This window comes from Myotis myotis, unplaced genomic scaffold (genome assembly GCF_014108235.1).
Source record: "Myotis myotis isolate mMyoMyo1 unplaced genomic scaffold, mMyoMyo1.p scaffold_m19_p_11, whole genome shotgun sequence".
In the NCBI taxonomy this organism is placed as follows: domain Eukaryota; kingdom Metazoa; phylum Chordata; class Mammalia; order Chiroptera; family Vespertilionidae; genus Myotis; species Myotis myotis.
This window is the reverse complement of record NW_023416315.1, coordinates 26,157,398-26,181,955: the sequence shown is the minus strand read 5'-3', so window position 1 is coordinate 26,181,955 and position 24,558 is coordinate 26,157,398. Positions and strand designations below refer to the sequence as shown.

Genomic DNA, 24,558 nt, shown 5'->3' with positions numbered 1-24,558 from the left:
TCCAAAAAGTCAATAATGACATGCTTTAATGTTTAAAATAAATAAAACCTTAAATTGTCTTTTGTACTCCAAATTAGCTAGTACAGTTTAAAATAAGATGGTGTTTCACTGTCTTAATAGTCTTTATTATCTTGGGGGCACAGACACAAAAATAATCTGTTTATAAATAAGCTACAGGCAATGTGAGAAAGCTGCAATAAGTAATACTTTTGGCTGTATGTAAAGTTTTCAAGTAAGTTGTAACTAATAATTATGACTTCATAATTGCTATATCTGTCAGTATCCATGAAATCATATTAAAAATAACTGTTATGAATTAGAGGTAATCACATAATTAAATTAAGGACGGTATAAAAAGGATCACCACAAAGGTCAAGACAACTTTAAGAATATATCAGAAATACATCATAATCACTATTAATTATTGTTATGTAAAAACTAGGCATAAACATAGGTGATCCAATATCAATCCTGAAGTTAGATCCACTGAAAATAGACTTGAACATTATTTCAGGAGTCAGTGACACCTTAATTCTCTGTCTTCTTATTAAAAATTGTAGTGAAAACATATATAATACAAAATTTACCATCGTAACCATTTATAAGTGTACAGTCCAATAGTGTTAGGTATATTTGTGATGCTGTGTGACCAATCTCCAGAATGTCTTCAAATTGTGAAACTGAAACTCTACACCATTAAACATTTCCTATTTTCTCCCTCCCCCTAACTCACTGGCAACCACCATTCTACTCTGTGTTTTTATGAATTTACTAGTCTAGATATTTCACATAGTTAACTCATACAATATTTTTGTCTCTTTAATCTGTTTCTGAAGTTCAATTGAAACTTAATTAGGAAGAAGCCAAGTTCATCCTCTATCAGTTATTGTCTAATCATCTATTTAGTACAATGCACTATGCTAATTTCACTCTAGTAACCCAGTGAAGTAGGTTTTATGCCAACTTTACAAATGAGGAAATTGAGTTTCAACAAGGTGAAACATCTTGTCAAAGGTCACATATTTAAATCAGAGGGGCTACTGAATCCAACTTCACCTGACTTCAATGCCCACATTCTCTTCAACACAACTGGCTGTTTTTTGAAATAGTTACAATTTTTAGAGGTTTTCAACCATTTACATATTTGAAGCAAAGCAAAGTGGGTTTTTTTTACATTTGATTTTGGATGTTGCATGTCTCCCTCCTCTTTTTCTTTCTTTCTTTCTTTTTTTTATTATTAGTTAAGGTATTACAAATGTGTCCTCATCCCCCTCTTTTTATAAATTATTTTATTTTATATCATGTCTCAAGGTATCCTATTCCATGTGTCAAAGTTTATTCTAAATCATGTCCCACAAATTCACAAAATATAAAGCTCTGCTTGGAAAGGAAGAAGCATTTAGTTTCTTCAGTTGTTCTGGAAATGACACAATTTCCTATGTGTATTATATATCAGTAGGGAAAAGAATATTAAATTTTGAAAACAACACTTACAGTTGTGGAAATGAACCCAAGCCTCTTCCGTTCAGGAACATCATGTTAGTGAATGAAAGTCACTCTGCGTAAACCAAGGGCTCTCTTCAAACATGTCTTGCTCTGCGTGTGGCACCTGAACTGCAGCTTACAGAGCCACCTGGGACTAGAAGTCCTCCCAGTGTAGTTCCAGGCTGCCCAACCGGAAATCCTAAAAGGCAGAAGACTACAACACCCACAATTCATAATTCCTCACCTGAAACCAGGATGAGAGGGTGGATGGCTACAGTTTCACTTTAGGAAGAAAGAATAAGTAGATGGAAAAGCAAAGCACTAAGTATGTAGATGGGAAAGCAAAGCAGTAAGTAATCAGGTGGGTATGTCTAAGAACAATTTATAAATATGAACCTATTTCTTAAAAGGAAGCAGAAGTAGTTTGATGTTTGCCAAGAAGTACGAAGGCACCATCAGTGTTGGCAAGAACTAAAAAGTCTTCATGCCAACAAAACCTCATGCTGCCGTGTAACCGGCCCCACCAGATTCTCTGTCAGTGATTCAGAGCTGAGGATGCCTCCCAGCCGATGGGCAGGTGAATGAAGACTTCCCAGGGAGGACTAAAAGCCTCTGCATCAGCACTATGACTGTCACTCAGAGAAGCTACAGGCATAATGAAGACCTTCATCCTCCAAAATACCCAAGATTTTTTAAAATGTGCTTTAAAAAATGTGAGCAAAATAGAACCCTTGTTGATATTCCCTTCCATTTCCCTTTCCATTTCCTCATATGATGTTTTCCTTCTGTATGATTCAGCATTATTTCTGATTGCTCAAAGTTCAGGAACAAGAAATTTGGAGGGGAAAAAGAAAAAACAAATTTTAAAACTTGAGTAAAATGAAAGTGGCAACAATTGTTTCTCTTCTTTGCAACATCAGGAACATAGAGTACTAAAAAGAAACAAACGAAAACTAAGAAAAGGGTTTTCATACAGGATCTGTCTCTAGCCTTTACTTTCTGTTGGACACAGCCCAGAAAAATCGATACAAACAAGGTATTGGCTTAGTTGGGCCCAAAAATGTAATGGACGGCTTCAGCTAAAATACCACACAGAATAATGGCACAGGATAAATTTCTTCCCCTTTTGTGCACTTTCTCTCCTTCCTCTCTTCATGCCACCTCTCTACTGGGGCTCCCTGCTGCCCAATCTACGTGATCCACCCAGAGCCCTGCTAACATTTCCCCTTGGATCATCCTGCAAGCCAAACTGAACCGTTCTTTTTCCCTTTGTCACAGGTCCTTCAATCTCCTGACCAGACCCCAATATTCCCGTATGTCACGGATATTCCTTTAAAAACAAATGGTTTTCTATTTCTACAAACCTGCAAATTTTGCTCTCTGTGCTGTTTCTTCTCCCTGGGCTACTTTTTGCCCACCTTTAAATGTTCAGATCTTTTCTTTCCTTCAAAGCCTAATGAAAAAAGCACTCTTCTCTAAGAAGCCCTCCCCAGTCTGCCCTAATCTGAATTATTCTCTCCCTCTTAATAAATTCCATAATATTTTATCTAGTCCTCTCCTAACAGATGTTATACTTTGTTTCACTGTTGTGTGTGTATGTGTGTACACACGGGCAATGCTACTGCCCTGTTTGAAGGTAAGCCCTTACATTATTCCCACCTTACTAACTCAGTAATTTACATGTAGCTGTTTCTGATAATCAATGAATGAAATAACTGAGGTATTGGCTCTAAACTGGATTTTAGTACCTAATGCCATCTTGATCTCTCTCAGAAAACATTTTTGCTTTGAAAGCTCTATATATACTATTTTCAAATTCCTCTGTGGAGTAGTCTGGTGTGGCCTCTGCAACCATATTTGCCTAAAGGTAAGGTTTTAAATCCGAGTCCCTGAAATGAAGGCTCCATGGCAGTACTCATTGCTTCCCCAGCTCTGCCTCGTGCTGTGTACTTGGCTTTCTAACAGCTTCCCAGTGATCTGCCCCCAGTACCATGACTGCATCTTGGAGAGCTAGCCTTGCCTCCATCTATGAGTTTCTGATCATCAGCTCCAGCATTTCTGGTTTCCTTCCCCTTTAATCTAATATCCTAGCTCAGATGTGGAAACTCTGACCTTTGTACTTCTTTCAATAGTTCTTAATCACCGATCTCTCCCACCCAGGGAAGGGAATTCTCTCGGCAGTGAGTTCCTCACACCTCTGCTTCTACAGGATTCTCCTGGTCCCCACACACTCAGCTGCATCTTCTAGCTGTCAGCCACTTGGGAAGAAGTGAACCTTCTAGATACTGCTGACACACACTGAGATTTCTATGGGCCATCAGCCTCGAAGACAGGCAGGAGTAGATGACTGTTGTCTGGACAGTCCTCCCAATTCTTCTCTGTTATATCATAAGGAATGCTAGCCCCATAGCCTGCCTGTGTGAGTATAATGTAAGATATCTGAAACTGGGTCTGGGATTCATCCTCCACCCATAGTTTAGGGTTGCTTCCTTAAGAAAATCTCTTCTTGGAGAAACTAAGATGGCGGCATAGGTAAACACCGGGAAATTGTCGCCTCACACAACAATTGAAAATTACCGCAAAGGACAGAGCAAACATCATCCAGAACAACAAGAAGGCTGGCTGAGTGTAAATTCTACAACTAGAAGGAAAGAAAAGCACACTGAGAGCCAGAGTTGCTGCAGAGGTGAAGTGCAGAGGTACAAGTGCAGAGGTACAGCCGGCTCGCGTGCGCGCGAGTAAAGGGGGTGGCACCTGAGGACGGGGCTGTCTTTTTGAATCACAAGCTCCCGACTGCTCTGAACTCCGGTTCCGGAAAGTCTCTGGGGACCCAGGACTCATACGGGGAGAAGCGGGTCTGTCCGGCAGCGGGCGAACTTGAAGGCGGCTTTCCCTCAGAGGTGCTTGCAGCAATTAGCGGGTCACTGAGACCCACGACTCCGGGCGGAGAATCAGCCATAGCTCCTTGATCCGCCCTTTGATTCCCTGAGACCCCGCCCCACCCAGGCTGCGGCAGAGGCTTTTGCATGTGAATGTACCTAACTGCAGCCGAGCCAGGCAGACCCGGAACTTCCAAGAGAAGGCCCAAGGCCCCGCAGCGGCTTGCATTGCTTCACAGCTGAGCCTCTTCATGGCTCCTGCTGTGTGGCCTCAGGCAGAGGCTGAATTAGCACCTCCTTAGATCCAGGAGCCACTGTACCCAGTGGTCAGAGGGGGACCATCCAGACTGCAACTCCTCAGACCCATAAGGGACACACTCAGGGAGCAGACTCAGTGAGCACCAAAGCCCCACTGAAGCAAGTCTTGCCCCAGAAGGGTATCTTCAGCACAGAAGTTCTCCCACTTTAGACACAGCTGATTCTCACAGCCAATTGGCCTGGAGGTCAATTCCTCCCAGTGATTCTACAACAACCAAGGCACCAAGAGTGCACCAAGAGTGTCCACCCCAGGTAACTGGGGAGGCTGAGCTACTGGGCCCTACAGGACACCTGGCGCGCAGGGCCACAGGGAAGCCGCCAAAATGCAGAGACAAAGAAACAGGTCACAAATGGCAGAAATGGAGGAAAGCCAACGATTGGATATAGAGTTCAAGGCCACGTTTATAAGGTTTTTCAAGAATTTTATGGAAACCGCCGATAAATTTAATGAATCCCTCAATAAGTATAGTGAGACCATGGAGGACATGAAAAAGGACCAACTAGAAATTAAGCATACACTGACTGAAATAAAGAATAATTTACAGAGATCCAGCAGCAGACAAGAGGATCCCAAGAATCAAGTCAAAGATTTGAAATACAAAGAAACAAAAAATACCCAACCGAAAAAGAAAAAAGAAAAGAGATTCCAAAAATATGAAGATAGTGTAAGGAACCTCTGGGACAACTTCAAGCGTACCAACATCAGAATTATAGGGGTACCAGAAGGAGAGAGAGGGCAAGATATTGAAAACCTTTTTGAAGAAATAATGACAGAAAACTTCCCCTACCTGGTGAAAGAAATGGACTTACAAGTCCAGGAAGCACAGAGAACCCCAAACAAAAGGAATCCAAAGAGGACCACACCAAGACACATCATAATTAAAATGCCAAGAGCAAAAGATAAAGAGAGAATCTTAAAAGCAGCAAGAGAAAGACAGTCAGTTACCTACAAGGGAGTACCCATACGACTGTCAGCTGATTTCTCAACAGAAACCATGCAGGCCAGAAGAGAGTGGCAAGAAATATTCAAAGTGATGAATAGCAAGAACCTGCAACCAAGATTACTTTATCCAGCAAAGCTATCATTCAGATTAGAAGGTCAGATAAAGAGCTTCACGGATAAGAAAAAGCTAAAGGAGTTCATCACCACCAAACCAGCATTATATGAAATGCTGAAAGGTATTCTTTAAGAAGAGGAAGAAGAAAAAGGAACTCTTACCATTTGCCACAGCATGGATGGAACTGGAGAGCGGATAAATACCACATGATCTCACTCATTTGTGGAATATAATGAACAACATAAACTGATGAACAAGGACTGATCCAGAGACGGAGAGGCATTGATTGGACTGTCGGGACTTGGAGGGAAGGTAGGGGAGGGTGGGGGTAAGGGGGAAAGATCAACCAAAGGACTTATATACAAGCATATAGGCCTAATCAATGGACATGGACAACGGGGGGGTGAGGGCATGAGCGGGGGGGGAGGGGTAGAGGGTAATGTGGGGACAAGGACACATATGTAATATCTTAATCAATAAAAAATATATTACGAAAATCTCTTCTTTAAATCCTTTACCATTTCCTTACCTTGTACATGTTTCTGATACTGATTTATACAACTGTCAGACTGGGTTGATATACTTTGTTCATTTCTGCCCTAAAATCATGATCATTTGCAGCCATGAGATTTATTGTACCTAAATAATATGGGCATCTGCTATTTCTTGACAGATAGAAAAGGGTGTGGAAAGCTAGCCCCTCCTCCAGTGTGTGAGCTCTAAGGGGGGTTCAGTAGAAACGCACTGTAGGTTCTGAGAATGAAATACTATATCGGGAGCAGGCCTCAGCATTCAGCCACGCAGACTACACCATTGTATTCTCTGCCCAGTTGGGAGAGCTTATCAAGGACTAATCCCATCCGTCAGTGTGGGAATGTGAAGGTGCCAAGAGGTCCAGTGAACCTTCAAATGCCAGGGGTTAAGAAAAAGAGGTTACACTATGCCTTCATGACTCCAGAAATATTGTAAGAATCATCCATCAGTGGGTGGCACGCTTGTGCCATGTTCCAAAAAAGCCTGTTGGTCAAGCACCAGAATCAAATCAGACTCCTCCACAGCAGGCAACCAGCCAGGACCCAGAGGCCATCACATGGACTCCAGACCCCCTTCTTTCTGCACATAATGTTATGTCTGTTCTCCTACCATATACTCAAGTACCATCTTGGTGAGAAACTCACTAAGGAGGATGAGAACATGAAAGACTGAGAACTAAAAAGGAGTCACCCCAAAGATCACTTAAGCCAAAGAAGACTGATGTTTAAAATCTGCTTCACCCATCCACATGCTAATGGTAACAATTAGCATGGAAGCTGAAATGCCAGTGCCTGACTGTCAGGCGAGCCTGAAAGATAAGGGAGAAGCAAAGCACTCAGAAGGGCTAATCGGACACAGCTATCTGGGACCGGGAATGGCACAAAGAAGCAGGGACAACAGAATCCAATACCTTGGTGAACAGAGGCAGCTGTTCAAACAATGTCCTGCGTGGAAGTGGCTGTCGCAGCCATGGAGAGCACAGTCCGAGACTTTCGGCGATGGTCATACAAACCGTGGTTTCTGGGGCTTAGCAAAAACAACTAATTTAGTTGATCTCTTACCTCCCCCCAAACCTCCCCGGGCTTCCCACTGTAGTTTGACAGTGATCAACCAAAGGACTTGTATGCATGCATATAAGCATAACCAATGGACACAAGACACTGTGGGGTAGGGGAGGCAGGGGGAATGTCAAGCAGGAGGGTGAGGGGAGGGCGAGGGGGGAGGAGACATATGTAATGCTCTTTGTAATACTTTAAGCAATAAAAACTAAATAAATAAATAAATAAATAAATAAATAAATAAATAAATAAATAAAATTAAAAAAATAACTAATTTATCCCCTAGCATGACTGCATTTTGGCAGCTGTTCTGTCTTCACAAGCTTGATTCTCCAGCCTTCCCAGCAATTGTGGAACTGGAGTCTGGTGGGTTGTTCTCTGATTTGTATTAGCCAAAGTCTGTTACTATTGCCTGGAACTAAAAACTGAGACATCTAACACAACTCTCATCTCACTGTAACATGCATCACTTCTGCCTACCACACTATATTCAGGCTCCATCAGATTAAGGACTGGATGTTATTTAATCTCCGTCCAAAAGCTCCGCAGTGCCTGGCCACGGTACATATTTGTTCATCTCAATTGAATGACCAGTAAAATGACGAAGCCTTGTTCAAAGTTCCTTCTAACTTATAAATTCTACAACCACATGGAGGCTCTCAATTGCTTATTAATGCAGCAGTAATTTTTTCTCTTCATGCCACAGTGCATTGACAATTTAGCCTTTGCCCACTGTCTGTTTCTAGCAGGAGCAGAACAAGTGACTCTTTGCACCCAAAGGGGGAAATCAAACACACAACAAGTGGTTTAACTATGCCCAGGCAGTTAATTAATAATCAAAAGGGGATTTTCCTGGTATCCTTCAATGACCTATGTTAAATGTCACTCATATTCAGTCCCAGTAGTAAAAATATACCAGAAAAAGTAATAGGAAACAGCCATATTCCCCACAAGCTCAAATGTTTCCCAAAATGAGGCTATCTGGGAGAGAGAAAGGCCACACTTGCAAGCTTATAAGTTCCCCCTGGAGTTTTTCTCTGTCCTGTTTCAGTATTACTGACTCTCAGACCCTGGCCTGTCTGTCCATAACATCCGTTTTCTGGTTCACTTTGTCCTGAGTCATGATCACACTGTAACTTTCCAAAAATAGTTAATCACTGTGCCATTTACCAGTTAATTTCAGTGAGTAGCTCAAATCATAGTAAAATGTTAGCACCAAAGTTAATTTAGGTCAGATTGATCTTATTTCCTTAGATTAAGAAAGTGAGCCAACTTTTTCTTACAATTTCATATTTTCCTTCATTACATCTTTCTGGCTCTTTACTCAAGCATCAGATGGATCATCCATAAATTGACCTCTATCCACCAAGCAGTAGTTTAGAGTTCATCCCTCTTTTCTTTCATTTGTTGCTTTCAGGATAACACAAGGAAGTATGTGCCAACTCTGCATGATTATAGATGTTTCCACGCTGCCCTTTTGCTACTAACCAACAACAGAATCCTCTGTGCAGCTTTTGCTAGAACACCTACATCCCTGTACTCCTTAGCTTGGATCCCCTTCCTGCAGCAGCAGGAGGTAGAGTCCTCTCAAGCCACATCTTTCTGATCCTGTCCTCACAGTCATCTCTCTCTCTCTCTCTCTCTCTCTCTCTCTCTCTCTCTCTCTCTTTCTCTCTCTCTCTCTCTCTCTCTCTCTCTCTCTCTCTCTCTCTCTCTCTCTCTCTCTCTCTCTCTCTCTCTCTCTTCTTTCCCTCCTCCTTCCTTCCCTAACAACAGCTGAAAGAGCTACTATTCAAAGGACTCACTGATTGTATTGGGACCACCGCGTAACCCAAAATACTACCCACCCATCTTGAAATATACACCGTAAATCACATCTGCAAAATCCTTTTTGCCATGCCAGGTAACACAGTCACAGGTTCCAGGGATCTTTGAGAGGCCCTTATTCTGTCTGCCATGCCGAGTTTCCATCACAGGAAATTCTCTATATAGTATTCTAGGAGTAGAGTTGGGTCTCTACAAACTTCCCATTGGAGTTGAGAGAAAATATTTGTATTTGCACACAATGTTAGGGGAATATATATTATGGGAGAGGCATAAAGTAAGGCCCTGGGTTCTCCTTACATCACCTGCCTCTGAGTTGTCACCCATTCATTATTACATTATGAGAGACCTATGATTCGGTTCTAAAGGCGATATTCTCTCAAGAGCAATTCAATGAAATTAATTATATAAGATGATATTAAAACAGAAATACACCTTAGAAGGGTTCCCATTGCAAGGATTCATCAACCAACATTTTAGTAGGGATTAGTTTATGAAATGGGAAAAGTAAGGGAAGGATAAAGGCAACATTAACTTGAAGAGTAGGAATTTGGCTGTATCAGAAAAGACTATATGAAGTGCCTCTCACACCCCCATGAAAAAGGAGTATGTTCTCATCTCATGAAAGAATCTAGTAATATATATAATTTCTCATGCCTTACACAGGACTCTTCTGCATGGATGATTAATCACAGATGACTGGACTGAAAATGAATGTCTACATCAAAGTGGGCCAAATGCAAGATAGGCCAGAATTTTTTAAACTCTATGTTAGACCTATTTGTTGGTCATGAATTAATTCATCAATACTTCTAAGTGAAATGGAATATATGAAAATGGACCCGAACAGAAGGGATAGATGGAACAAAAATAATAATATACATTAGATTAGCTCTATGTGCATTTGAATAAAAAGGGTCAGTGTTGTTTCAGTGTGTGGTGGTGGTGGTGGTGGTGGTGGTGGTGGTGTGTGTGTGTGTGTATGTTTGAATACTGGATCAAATACAAGATTTTTTGTTTGTTTCTGTGGGCAAATATGAAATCTATGGAACTAAATAGAGGTCTTATGAGTATTCTGGCATGAGAGCTATGCGCTATCAATTTTTTTAGTGTTTTTTTTTTTTAAATATCAGATAGTAACTAACTAACCAACCAATCAAATTATCTCTTATGACATGCGAATGAAAAACTTCAAATAGAGTTACAGGCTCTGGAGTGTTGCAAAACCAAGATAAACACCTTGACAAGACGGAAAATAGAAACCACAAACTAGTCAAAAACTTGAGTAATATGCAGAGACCGTGGGAGGATAGAGCAGCCAGGTGGAGGGTTGGTGACTGGTGGTGACAGTAGAAACAGACAGAAAGAAGCAGAGTAAGAGAAAGGCTAGTCACAAGAAGGTCAGAATCACAGAGTTCAGAAGCATTAAATACCCATTTATAAGGCAAGGCAAGATGAGCTGTTAGTTATTCTCACATTCAGTGAATACTGAGTGCTTACTATGTGCCAGAGACTGTTCTAAGACCTGGGAACACTGCAGTGAAGAAAACAGACTCAAACCCATGCCTTCACGGAGTCTACTTTCTATTAAGAGTTATACTCTATATTTGAGTTCTTTCTATTTCACAAATGTCACAGTGAATTCCTGTGCTCCCTAACTTTGTTCTCTATCCTTTCAACACCCTAATCATCGTATTTCTTGCAACATGAAAGAGACTAATTACTGTGACCCAAATTAAAAGATGATGACTTAGAGTTTTACCTAGGGCTGGTTGTAAATGTACAAAACTCTCATTCTAAAGGGGATGATGTAAGAGCATGTCCTTTGCAAATAGATAGCTTTGGGAACAAGAAAATGAATGAGGTAAATTTAATATGATAAAGGTTTCATCATTGTTTCTAGGTTTATTCATTTGCAGGATATTTATTCATTTATTTGTTCATGTTTTTATCAATTAACTTATTTTTGTTCCAATAAATGATTCTCTTTTTGAGGAACCAAGAATTACCTGTTAGTCAAAATTTGCCTAATTCTGTTAGCAGCTCTCATTGCATATCCCTTCTGTTTTTTCAAGAAACACTCAGCATCACCCTGGCTGGGTAGCACAGTCGACTAGAGCATCATCCCACCACGCCAAGGTTGTGGGTTCAATCTCCAGTCAGGGCACATATAAGAACCAACCAATGACTGCACAAATAAGTGGAACAACAAATCAATGTTCTCTTTCCCTCATTCTCTCTCTCTCTCCCTCCTTCTCTCTCCCAGGGATTTAGACCTTCTGAGAAGCAGCTATTCTGTACATTGCCTGTTATCCTGGTAGAGAGAGCGTCTGATAAATTTCATATAGGTAATGATAGAGTGTGCCCAGAATCAACACACATTCTTTTTGCTCATAATTCTTCAGCCCAAACAGCACACATGGCCACACTCACCCATGATTAGCTAGGAATAGTCCCTTCTCCATGTTCACTGTCACTATCCTACTCCACACTACACACATTCCTTGCCTGGAATTACACAATAGCCTAACTGGCCTCCCCTTATGCACTTTTAATGTTCTCAAATCCATCTTTGCATTGAATAGGGACTGTTTTTTTTCCAAAATGTAAATACAATGCCCTCATCTTAAAATTATTATATAGCTTTCTCTGCTGTCACAGTAAAGCTAAAATCCCTATTTGGCCAGTAAGGCACTCCATCTGTCCATTCTCAAACTATAAACTCTCAATAATTGCTCCTCACCAGAGGAAACTTCTTTTGGTTCCAGAAATTTTCCAAGTTTTCTTCCACCAAAGAGCCATTGCACGTTCTCTCTAACTGGAATAATCTCTTTTCTCTTGTCCATCCACAAGAAAGCCTTCCTCTGAGTATCTATATGAAGCTTTTACTACCATGATAATTTTTGTGAGTAATTCGTTTGTTGTTTAGGTAGCTCCTTGAAGCCAGAGCCTGTGTTTGTGTTTCTCCGTCATTATTTTCCCAGCTGCTAGCATGGTGTCTGGGATACGGCAGATGTGTTTTAAACATAATTTGAATGTCTGAATGGACATTTTTATATTCCTTTGTATACTCAATTTTAGAGGAAACAATATTTATCTCTTTGTTCAAAGTTGCTCCAAAAAAACAAAGAGGGAGTGAGGTTCTTGTCACCTGGAACATTTATAAATATATTTTTAGGACTAGATTAGAATTTTCCTAAAATGTTACTTGTTTATGATAATTATTAGTGATAACCTCCATAATAAAAAGGGCATAGTTATTCATCTTTTCCCAATTATTTCTCATGGACATTATTCTAACATGATACTTAGCATAGAGACTAGACACATACCCAGATGGCCATTTCTATTAAAAAACAATGAAATGGGGCACTGTTACAGTGACTTCTCCCCTTTATATTTCAGAAGAAGTTTATGAATTTCCCAAAATGAGTTTAAAGTCATGTACGTAATAAACACAGGCCTACAGAATTCACTGAATTTCTGGGAAATGAAATGAAGTAACCCCACGCCTAGTGATTAAGGCAATGCGTCACCTAAAATCCAAGCTGATAATTTAAGACAGTCATCCTAAGAAATGAAGCTGCCAGTATAAAGAAAATAATTTATCTTAATTTGGACTCTTTTAAGTTATTAAGATTCCTCTGATAGAATTTTAAATGCTGTTCTACAAATATGTTCTTTCATACTTAAAGGTATAATTTGCATGTGCAATTGAGTAATCAATTTCTCAATAACTGACAAGGCACTAGAAATTTTACATTTTTTCAGATTCAAATCCATATTTAAGGTATATGCATGATCAATAAAGCAATTGAAATGAACATTACTAAATATGTCTAAGAAAGACAAAATGTCAAATATGTTTGAGACTAAAATCAGAGAAATGTTACATTAATTACTCAGTATAAAACATTAACTTCTTGGAGATACATAACAAGTGAATTTTGGTACTATTATAAAAAATTAGTTGCTTCTGTTATTATACCTACAAAATAGATATCAAAACATATAGAATAGATTTGATTCTATTCCATTCATTTTTGCAGAAGACTATTAATAGTTTACTCATTATCTAGAAAAGGCCCTACTGAATAAGATTTTAATGATGTTTAAGTCAATAAAAATAAATAAAGAAAAAAGAAAAAAAATGATGTTTAAGTCATTCCTAGGTATCATGAAACTTATTAGAAAGATACAAAGGTACAGTCTAAAGAGATATTCTTACCATCAAAAGGTTACTTAGAGTTTCTCAGGTTTGAAATTACCTTCATTATGCAAATTCTTCCCTTATTTCTTTATGTAACACACAACCATGAATCAGGCATTGCAACAAACTGAGACTCAAAGGATTTATGTGCATGTTCTTAGTGAATGAACCAGACTAGACCCTTGGTCCCTGGGCTTTTAATTCAGTGTTTTATCCACTTTGCCATAGTGACATTTAATATAATCTTTCTGGAATCATCAATGTTCTAACACTTTGAGTATTTTTAAATAAATATTTTGTATAAGTAGCTAAAAGGAACCATTTAGTAAAAAGGGAAAAATAATTTTCAAAAGAGTATTTGAGGATCAAAAACACTTTAGGGAAATGGTTTAGGATTCCAAAGAAGAAATTAAACAGAGAAAAGTCCCTTTCTTATTCACTGGTGGGTAGATGAAAGTAAAAGTTCTGAAATATGAAAGCGCTCTGGAGCTCATTTGGGTACATTTGCCTGTAAACTGTGTAATGGAAAAGAATGTTTCTGGGCAATTTAATGGCCTTAGGGGGATAGTTTGTGGGTCACCACACAATTTCTTTTTATATTCATGCTGCTGATACTGACTTGCCTATGGGTCTCCTGACCAAGTTTTCCGATATCATTGAGAACGTGGAGGTAACAGAACAATACTAGATTTGAAAGTGATTTTCAAAGATTCTTTCACACATAATTTCTTTGGGGAGAGGGGTTGTGGTAGTGACATTGGGGAATGGGCAGATCCCTGTCTGAAAAGACTGTCATGCTATTTTTTAACAATTAAAAATTATAGAGAATATGACTATTGTCACATCAAAATCAGAAAAATCTATGTTGATTCTGCTTTGACATTTTTCAAGGAGAATAAAATGCAGGCATTCCCTAACAAATGGCCCACTGAATATACAGAGTGATTCTTCTCTATAGTCACTTTCCATCATTCCTTTCCTAATGGAGCACTGACCCGAGGGCTTTTGGAGCATCCTACAAAGAAAACTCACCTTATATCACTCCAGAGTAACTAACAACCATGAGTATCTAGTGGCTTCTGTTAACATTGTATTCCCATGCCCCTAAATGGTAAGGAGACTTTTGTCAGATGGTAGTATCAGAACCATTATATGTTTGAGAGGCTGCATTCCCAATTCCAAAAATTTGACTTACATGCTATTGATAAGGTGTCTTTTTTTAAAAGTAAACATGGGATAAGCCCGTGGTTGGCAAACTGTGGCTCGCGAGCCACATGCGTCTCTTTGGCCCCTTGAGTGTGGCTCTTCCACAAAATACCACGTGTGGGCGTGCGTACAGTGCGATTGAAACTTCATGGCCCATGCGCAGAAGTCAGTTTTCGGCCTGGCGAGTCTATTTTGAAGAAGTACTGTTGATATTTGGCTCTGTTGACTAATGAGTTTGCCGACCACTGGGATAAGCCCAAGGCATATCTATATCTATATCTATATCTATATCTATATCTATATCTATATCTATATCTATATCTATATCTATATCTATATCATCTATATCTATATCTATATCTATATAAGCCCAGCGACCGGAATGGCCGGTGGCTATTATGTGCACTGTGGCAGCTAACCAGCCTGATCCAGGTCCTGATTGGCCCCCAACACCCCAATCAGGGACAGAGACAGCCGGCCAACCACCTGTGGCCCCTCCATCAGGGCAGGCCAGCTGGACCCCACCTGTGCACGAATTTGTGCACCGGGCCTCTAGTATGAAAAATAACAGTCAAGTGTGAGAGTGGTTTGAGGGACTGGATGGCATTTCTAACCATTCTTCAGATGCTTCTAAAATTTTGCAATTTTGCTGTAGTAGATAAAATACTGACATAGAAATTCAGAAATGTGGATTCACATCCCAGCTCTTCCACTTCCCAAGATATATGACCTTGACCCAAGCCACACTTTCCCCAGCTGGAAATGGGTGTAATCTCCATACCGCCACATCTCATTCTTGTGAGGCAGCAGAGGGCTGTTACAGGGCACTGGCTTCAAAGTGAGACAAATGTAGGTTTGGATTTTACCTCCATTATTTATCATATTAGAGAATGTCTCTGAGTTGCAGTTCCTTATCTTCCAGTATTTTGGGGAGGATTGATTAAAAATAATATGTGGCTAATAAGTTCTGGGCCAAGAGAAATTGCAATGATCATAAGAGATGTGGAAGGTACTCAGAAACTATAGAGTGTTATCTAATATAGAGCATTATATTGTTAAGCAAATGAATATGTATAGCCATTATGTAATTTAGATCACAACTTGAAGTCACAATGCACACTGAACAGTCATAAGAATTCATCACTACAAAGTCAATCACTTTTCATTCCCAGATTAAAATAGGACATCCAACTGATCCAAGCTATTTCTTCAGAAATCTAAAGTTTTGGAGCCTCTGTGGGCTGACTTGCTGTTGAAGTCACAAAGGGCTGTTTGACCTTTTCCTGAGGAGGGTGGAATGCACTCTGCTTGTGTTGGGGTTTCTCCTGTGTAACTGAATTACTGTAGTGATCAGGTATTTCCTGTCTTTCTCCTCACAGGACGGCTGCTATGATGTCCCCACAAAAGCCTCTGTCCTGACTGCAGGGGAGGAAAATGGGAAGTTGATTTCAATGCTCACTAAGGATTTAATTAGCCAAGGAATCAGATCCCTGTCCCATTTTTAGCCTAGCTCTCCAAGAGAAGCATATTGAACCTCTAAATCATTGTCTGAAAGAAGCCTTTGGTGTGCCTGAAGGCTGATTGTAATATTGCTTGATTTACAAAATGTGCCTCTTAGCAGTCTGAGTGAATTCCAATTTCCATCCCTAAATTATATAGCAAAAGTTTTACAAAGCCACTATCTGAGTCCTATTCTTGCCCTTTCCAGATATTTTGATATATGCAAGAAACACAAAAGTGTTGTGGCTGGATTCAGAAAGTATGTGTGCATATATATATATATTTGTTTATGAGACAAAATAAGATGGTAATAGGCTGGATACAAATCCAAATTACTAAATGGCTACAGGAATTTCAAGTCTATTACATTCCTAGCTTTACTTGAGAGACAGACTTATCATAAAAATGTTTAATATTTAAGCCACATTCTATGTGTCCTTTAGCCTACTGATTGAATGTCATATAACACAGGTTTAAGTTAGAATCCAGGCTCCCACACTGACTGGTAGCTGATGACAAATTCCCAATCTCTCTAACCCTCATTTGTCCTATCTGCAAATAGAAATAATAAAAATACCTACTTTATGAGACCATTGTAAAGGTTAAACTACTATCTTTATAAAGCACTTAGCATGTCTAACTCAAAGTAATTTGACAACTATCTTACATGGAGATACCAGGGTTTCCTTAAAAACATATACTGACTTAGATTTTTTTTTTTTGCCTACGATCTCTCGTGATATTGTTTAAGATCCTAAGGACAAGAAAGAAAACAAGAAACTGAAAGTCAACTGAATTATATGAATAAAATTTTTTTTTAAATAAACAGCATAATTTTGAAAACAAAAAAGTTAAGTCAACATAGAAATGGTTGTTGAAATTCTGAAAATTCAAGAGGTCTCAGAACTAGAAAGCTTTAAGTCTTCAGCCCTAGAGAATCCTGAAGACTAGATGGGGAGAAAAACAGAAAGAGAACTAAACTACAAAAAAAATTAAGGAAGTTACAGAGTTCTTTGAAAAGATTTAGAACAAAGTGGCATAGAGATTTGAACAGATGATTTTCAAAAGAACATTTCCTTCATCCATTTAAATTAGTACTCACTGAGTGTGTGACATATGCAAGGCTCTAGAAAAACAAGGTGATGCAACATGTTCTCTGCCTTTAAGAGAATTTCAACACCATAAGAGGATTATTCCAGCCGAAATTCATGCCAGGAAAGGGGAGGAAGTACAGAGGAGGGACCACCTCCACGTCCTGGGCAAGAGGCTGGCAGTCCAAAAAGCCTTAACAAAGGAGGTAACAGGTAGATTGAACTGAACTAGAAGGGTGAGTAGTAACTGGCTGGGTGGAATGAAGGAAAGGGCATCCCAAGCAGACAGACCTGTGTGCACAAAGCCACAGAGGCTGGTAATAGCCCGGCATGCTTGAGGAACTGCAAGTCTGAGGTGGAGTTGACGTGGGCAGTACTTCTTCCTCTAGAGCAGTGGTTCTCAACCTTCTGGCCCTTTAAATACAGTTCCTCATGTTGTGACCCAACCATAAAATTATTTTCGTTGCTACTTCATAACTGTGATGTTGCTACTGTTATGAATTGTAATGTAAATATCTGATATGCAGGATGGTCTTAGGCGACCCCTGTGAAAGGGTCGTTCGACCACCAAAGGGGTCGCGACCCACAGGTTGAGAACCGTTGCGGGCCTTTGCATGCTCCATGAGCTCTCCTCAAAAGGTTCATTTGGCTGTACTTCAGGTATGTGTTCTAGTCATTAACATACTCAGCTTAAATGTCACATCTCTAGAAAAGATTTTCAAAGCTTACAGCTTAATTTAGCCACCCTGTCATTGTCCAACAAATAACCCTATTTTTAGTCTATGAACACATTTGATTAATATTTTAAAATTTCCCTTATTGGCTTATCTGTTTATTTGTTTACAGATGATCTGTCCTTAGTAGTTCCTTGAAAGTAGGCACCCTATCATGTTCACCACAGTAGCCTCACTGCCTAGAATTCTGCCTATCACAAGTAGACAATAAATATTTGGTTAAATAATGAAGTAAGTTGGACATATAAGCAAGGGACAGAGCATGAAGGGATTTGTAAGCTGTCTTAAAGACTGTGTGTACCCCTACCCGGTTTGACTCAGTGGATAGAGCCTCAGCCTGCAGACTAAAGGGTCCCAGGTTAGATTCCGGTCAAGTGCACATGCCTGGTTGTGGGCTTGATCCCCAGTAGGAGGCAGCTGATCAATGATTCTCTGTCATCATTGATGTTTCTATCTCTCTCTCCTTCTCTCTTCCTCTCTGAAATCAATAAAAATGTATTCTTTTTATAAAAAAGATTGTGTGTATTCAGTAGTTGAAGAAGCAGTGATGATTAATAAGTAGGAATATATATATATGTATATATATATACATATATATATATTTAATCAAGTTCCTGTTAGAAGCTCACTCTTATGATTATATAGAAGATGCACTTCAGATGAATGAGACTAGTTTGAAATCTACTGAAGTAACTAATCCAGGACATCCACAGTGAGGGAGGTGAGTTTTTTACTGATTAAAAACAAATTTTTAATTGAAAGGTTGTAAGGGTGAGACCGGAGGCTGAGAGAAGAGTCTACTTCGACTCTAAGGTTCATGACATGTCGACAATTCAAGTACTTGAGAAATGAGTTTTCTAAGTCTTAAGGAAATCAGTGGTGCCAAATGAAGGAGAGCACTCAAAGGAAATGAAAACAGAGGAAAAGCTGTGGCAATGTAGAAGTCACTGGTGACATTCCAGAGCACAGATGTAGGAATTACTCCCATTTGCTACCAATAGTAAATTAATAGTGATAGCTCCTTGGTGGCTGCTTCTCTTTCCACCTCTGGCTGCACCTTGCCACAAGGAGATTCTCACAGACATGTGTGAAAACACAGCCCACAGGAGCAAGCTTTGTCCACACCAGCTTCCCCTAGTTGCCACTCAAGCAGATAAGTACACATACCGCAGCTGTCTCTTCTGGAGACAGCCCAAGAATTGCTTAAGAAGGCATGGGGTCAACTGGACAGAGAATTCCACTGTCCTGGGTCCTGGATAAGGGGGTATCATGGACTCTGCCTGGTCCATTCCCATTGCCTTGAAGATTCCTTGACCAATGGGAAGCAACAGAGCTGGAGGAGGATGAGAGCATGGGGTCCAGAGCAGAGGTCACCTCTATCTGGGTCTAAAGGCAGGATGGATTGCAAGAGAAACTCCAGAACTTACATCCGGTCATCTTAAAACCATCTGAAATAAAAGTAAAAGTCTCCCTCCCCAGAAGTCCCAAACATACCTGGTTGTTCCTCATTCATTGTAAGTGGTCACAAGCCCATACTATTGTAGGCACCAACTGCTTTGGCCAGGAGGAATGTGATCAACTATTTGATTTAACCAGGGTAGGCTGTGACCTGAGGGAGGGGTATGGACCCCATGGTCAGAGAAGGGAGGAATGGTGGATGCTAGGTCAGATAAGGTGAAAGGATGCTGAGGGACAATGGCTTTTATGTGTGCACTACAGGTGGGCATGAACCCAGATTCCAGGGATTATGGAGCAAGAAGGAATTAGAATGTATGCAGCAGCATGAAATACTGGTCATAAAAATAAAGGAAAAACATAGTTATAGCAAAGAAACAGAGGTAAGGTCTGATGACAGTTTTGTGAGACAGGGAAAATTTGAGCATTTTTGAATGTAGAGGAGAGCTTAAAACTTGGAAGTACACACAACACTTGCAGTTGAAATGCAGATTCTGATTCAGTAGGTCTGGGGTTGGGGCTTGAAATTTTGCATTTCAGACAAGCCCCCAGGTGATGCTGCTGGTTCATGAGAAGCAAGGATATAGAGAATTAAGTATCAGAGAAAGAACCGGATTGAGATTGTGTCAAAGAAAAAGATGAAAACCAGAGGTTTCCAGACTGTGCTCCTCTTTGGCCCCTTAGAAGAGCCATTTCCCCAGCAGAAAGGTAATCTGGGCACATTCCAATGATCTTTAAAGAATACTTTGAAGAATATTCTGAGTAGAGGCTCACCTATTATAAGCATAAAACAGGAATGATAAGTCTGTTACTCTCGTCCTTTCTATGCCCTCAATGAAAGCATGGCTTTCGGCTCTAGCTGGTTTGACTCAGTGGATAGAGTATCTGCCTGCAGGCTGAAGGGTGCCAGGCTCCATTCCAGTCAAGGGCACATGTCCAGGTTTTGGGCCCAATCCCCAGTAGGGGGCCATGCAGGAGGCAGCTGATCAATGATTTGCCCTCATCATTGACATTCCTATCTCTCCCTCTCCCTTCCTCTCTGAAATCAATTTAAACACACACACACACACACACACACACACACACACACACACACACACACAGCATGGTTTTCATGTGTGTATGTGTCCATGCATGTTCATGTGTGCGTGCTTGTGGGCATGTGTGTGTATACGTTGAATTATTTTGACAACCTAGAAGCTGACCACAAAGTTTCAATCACGTTGTTAGTGGTCCCTCATGACTTAATTTTCAGTCATATAAATAATGAAACTGAGTTAGAACTTCACAATGTCTACTTTCTATAACTCAGAGATCTGAAAAACCATATAAATTTGCCAAGTAATGAGGTGTCAGAATCTCAGGGTAACAATACTAAAAAGTACCTTGTTAAAATAAGGAAGTATTCATTAGTGAAAATTTATTTCTGCAATTTTTGAACTGAAACAAAAATTATGTCATTTTTTTTCATAGATATTGACCTCAGCAATGACTTTTCTGAAACATTAAGCAGGGTATTGTTGTGACAAATATTTTCAATAAAGCCTTTTAATTGAAGTTTCAAAATGCTTCTTTGTAACAAATCTACCATCCCCAGTGTCTCAATTTACTGTTGGAAAATAAAACATTCTTGCAAGTATAGAATGTGTATCCTAAGATTTTACCTTGGTATATTATTCTTTGTAGAACATTCTGTAAATACAATTAGTCCCTTAGTATCTTGAATACCTGATAAAATTTGATTAGAATATTTTCCTCTTACCTCCTCATGGCTCTTCAATCCATTTAATGCTCACCTCATTGTCTTGGAACAGGAAAGTATAACAGGCATCATAGGAATGTCTCTAAAACCTGTTGTTTTGTCTCTGCAATTAAATGTACAGTTTTTTTAAAAATCTATCATAAGTCACTAAATCCCCCTCCTTCTAGTTCTCCTACTTCCCATGTTAAGTCTTTCATTTCCTTTGTCTGGACTTATTTCTGACTGGCTTTCTCAATGACTGTCTCCACCTCATTTTCTTGTCTCAGCTTATATGTCACCCCTTCAGAGAAGTCTTCTTAATCTCCCTCCACAAAGGGACATTCTGTTGTTTTCTTTCACAGCCCTCTCCTTAATCCCATCATAGTATTACTAATAATTTATGTGAATTTGTTCATTTGATTATTTTCTGTCCCCTCTTTAGAATACTTAGTGCATAATCTCAGCTACATATTTTCCCTTGACATTGGTTGTAAGCCTGAAGCAAACATATATCACATATTACTTACTCTCATAATTTGTGTTAAATAATTATGGGAAGAAGGAACATCCATAAGCTCTTTTACATCAGAAATTCACTCTTTAATTGTTATATATTTCATAAAACTTGTATCTCCATACTTGACATAGAGTAAGTAGATGTTCAATAAATATTGGCTGAATTAATAAATGTGTAATCAGATAAATGTTTACAAATGTGAATAATTTCACTCTTAGCAGCCACAGGAGAAAGAAGAAGCAGGGACCAAAAAGTCATGTTATAAATCTCATGTATACACCAACCACAAGTACCCTTTTGATTTTGGTTGATATTTGTAAGGCTTTTCCCTGGTCTTTCCAAACACTACCTACAAATGCTTTACTGAGAGTACTTGTCTAAAAAACTCCTGCAATGGAAAAATCATCTAATTTTCTCTAAGGTTTCAGTTTCCATCAACCTGTGCTATTATATTCTACAACTTCTTGTGTTCATGAGGATGGAATCACTCTCAAAAAGAATAGACAGATATTTAGAAAAACCATGATCTTTCATCACACTAGACTGCTGTCCTATGATCATGACCAGTGACCTTCCTCAGCCATTTTGTGCCTCATGCCATGCAGTTTCTTTTTCTACTTTTCATTTAGAACCTGATCCACAAGTTTATATTTTTCAAAATAAAAGACTCATGCAGATGTCTGTGTTTAAGAGTTGAGGCCCTAAATCCAATAGCTAGGTTCTATGTCTAACTCCCCTGATTATATGTATGACCTTGAGCAAGATAGATGTTTAACCTCTTTAGGTCACTACCCACAATCCTATATAATAAAGAGGTAATATGCAAATTGACCATCGCTCCAACACAAAATGGCCACCCTCATGAGGTCAAAGATGGCCACCCCCATGTGAACACAAGATGGCCACCACAAGATGGCTGGCAGGGGAGGGCAGTTGAGGGTGAACAGGCCAGCAGGGGAGGGCAGTTAGGGGTGACTGGGCCAGCAAAGGAGGGCAGTTGGGGGTGACCAGGCCTCAGGGGAGGACAGTTAGGGGCAACCAGGCCAGCTGGGGAGCAGTTAGGCATCTATCAGGCTGGCAGGGGAGTAGTTAGGGGGTGATCAGGCTGGCAGGCATAAGCTGTTAGGGGCAATCAGGCAGGCAGGCAGGCAAGCGGTTGGGAGCCAGCATCCTGGATTGTGAGAGGGATGTCCGACTGACTGTTTAGGCCCAATCCCACTAGGCTGGCACATAGTAAGGGCTTGATACCAGCTTCTATCAATTTGATATTCTTTTTTTATTTGTAGAGGAAAACTCCCAGGTATTTTAAAACAGTAGAGGGGGAAGAAATAAAACATTTGCCACTTGTCTCAAGGCGACTGAGGAGCTATGAATACCATCATGACTCTTTCCTGAAAAAGCAGGGTGAGAGGAAGCCTAAGAGGGAATTTAGCTCTCTGCAACACACTGGAATTCCCCAGGAACAGGGAAAGCTTCTTCACAGATGTACTGAGAACTCCTCATGTTTACTATTTTGATAAGTCATTCTGTAGTATTTTTTCTATATCTCTTGGCCTTTCAAATTTTGCATCAACATTTAGATGCATTAACATTGTTAGATGACAATGTCCTTAAATAAATTGAAGTAACAGAATGGCAATGCTCACAATGAAAAAAGATAAATATGTATTTAAAATAGCATTCTAACAATTCATCAAAAAACCCATTGTCACGCATGCTCACTTACACATTGTGTGTTTGTGTGTGTGTGTGTAGGTGTGCATTCACAAAAGTGTGAATAATACTGAATTAAGTCCCAAACCAAGATGGATAAGAGCATCCATCCATTCTGTTTATACCTCCCCTCAAATGTCTCAATTCCATCTTCACTTGAAAAAGAAATATAGCCAAACAACTCATTCATAAAGTTACTATATAAAATAATTCATCTCCTTATCCTGCTTTGAATACCTATTATTACATTATAGATTCAGTTTACTTATTGTCTATCTCTTTATTAGCATTTAAGCCCTGTGAAGGCAAGGAATTTGTCTAACTCCTTCATAGCTATATCTCTAGCACATAGTAGATGTCAATAAATATTTGTGCAATGAATAAATATAACTTAAAAATCTGTGAAATATTGAGGCACTGTATTTATTTGCAGAACACAGACTCTAGTCAAATCACTAGTTGAAGTCAGTATTAGCAACAGTATGGTGTGGCATAAATGTTAGCCTGAAGATCTAGATTTTAGACTTGGTTCTGCAACCAATGTGAGAATTTAGGCAAAAAGGGTATGGCTTTTATATCTGCCAAATGTCATAGGTGATAAGGGAGGCCTTTTCTCTGCTGTGCTTGATTCAGTACACTAAAAAGGATACCTTGTTAACTCCCTATTAACAGACTCAGATTGTTTGTTTTAAGGGCTAAGGTTATGAGGGTATGAAAAGCAGATGGGCAGCATGGAAAGATGATCAGTTTCTTTAAACAAATTTTTACATTGAAGTTATTGATGTTATTGATGACTCTCAGAGATGACAGGACAAGCAGTGACGTAATTTTGTTATGCTATTATGATCAACAACAAAAATGAGTTTCCTCATTTGATTATCTGTTCTGAAAAATAAAACTGTTAAGTATTCAAGGCAGAACCTAATTGAAATTACAGAAAATAATGAAGTTGTTTATAATACAAGTATTTAAAATATTTGGCTACTAATTAATAATTTGAAGCATTGCTAACTTAGGCTTTTTTAGTAAAGCTGATGGAAACATAAAAATAAGTATATGAAAATACAGACCTAATTCCTTGCATTCATTATTCCATTGGTTCAGATTATCATTTGCTTTGTGAAAAAGCTTCCTTCACTAGAAAGCTCAATGAAGAGCACAAGCTGCCATTTTCTTGATCTGGAGAAAAAGAATGGAAATCAGGGTAACAGATGCATGTTTTAAAGTTTTACACA

The 24,558-nt window shown here is 39.4% G+C and overlaps 1 protein-coding gene across 2 annotated transcripts in view; it reads right to left on the bottom strand.

Moving 5' to 3' along the window:
* Positions 1-1,647, bottom strand: part of MACC1 (MET transcriptional regulator MACC1) — a 62,454-nt gene extending 60,807 nt beyond the window's left edge. Inside the window, exon 1 of one of the 2 annotated variants that reach the window (XM_036327955.1) lies at positions 1,495-1,647. The gene's annotated coding sequence lies outside the window, so the exon portion shown is untranslated. The remainder of the gene's footprint in view (positions 1-1,494) is intronic. The other variant, XM_036327954.1, reaches the window with a different exon arrangement.
* Positions 1,648-24,558: the final 22,911 nt, after the last annotated feature.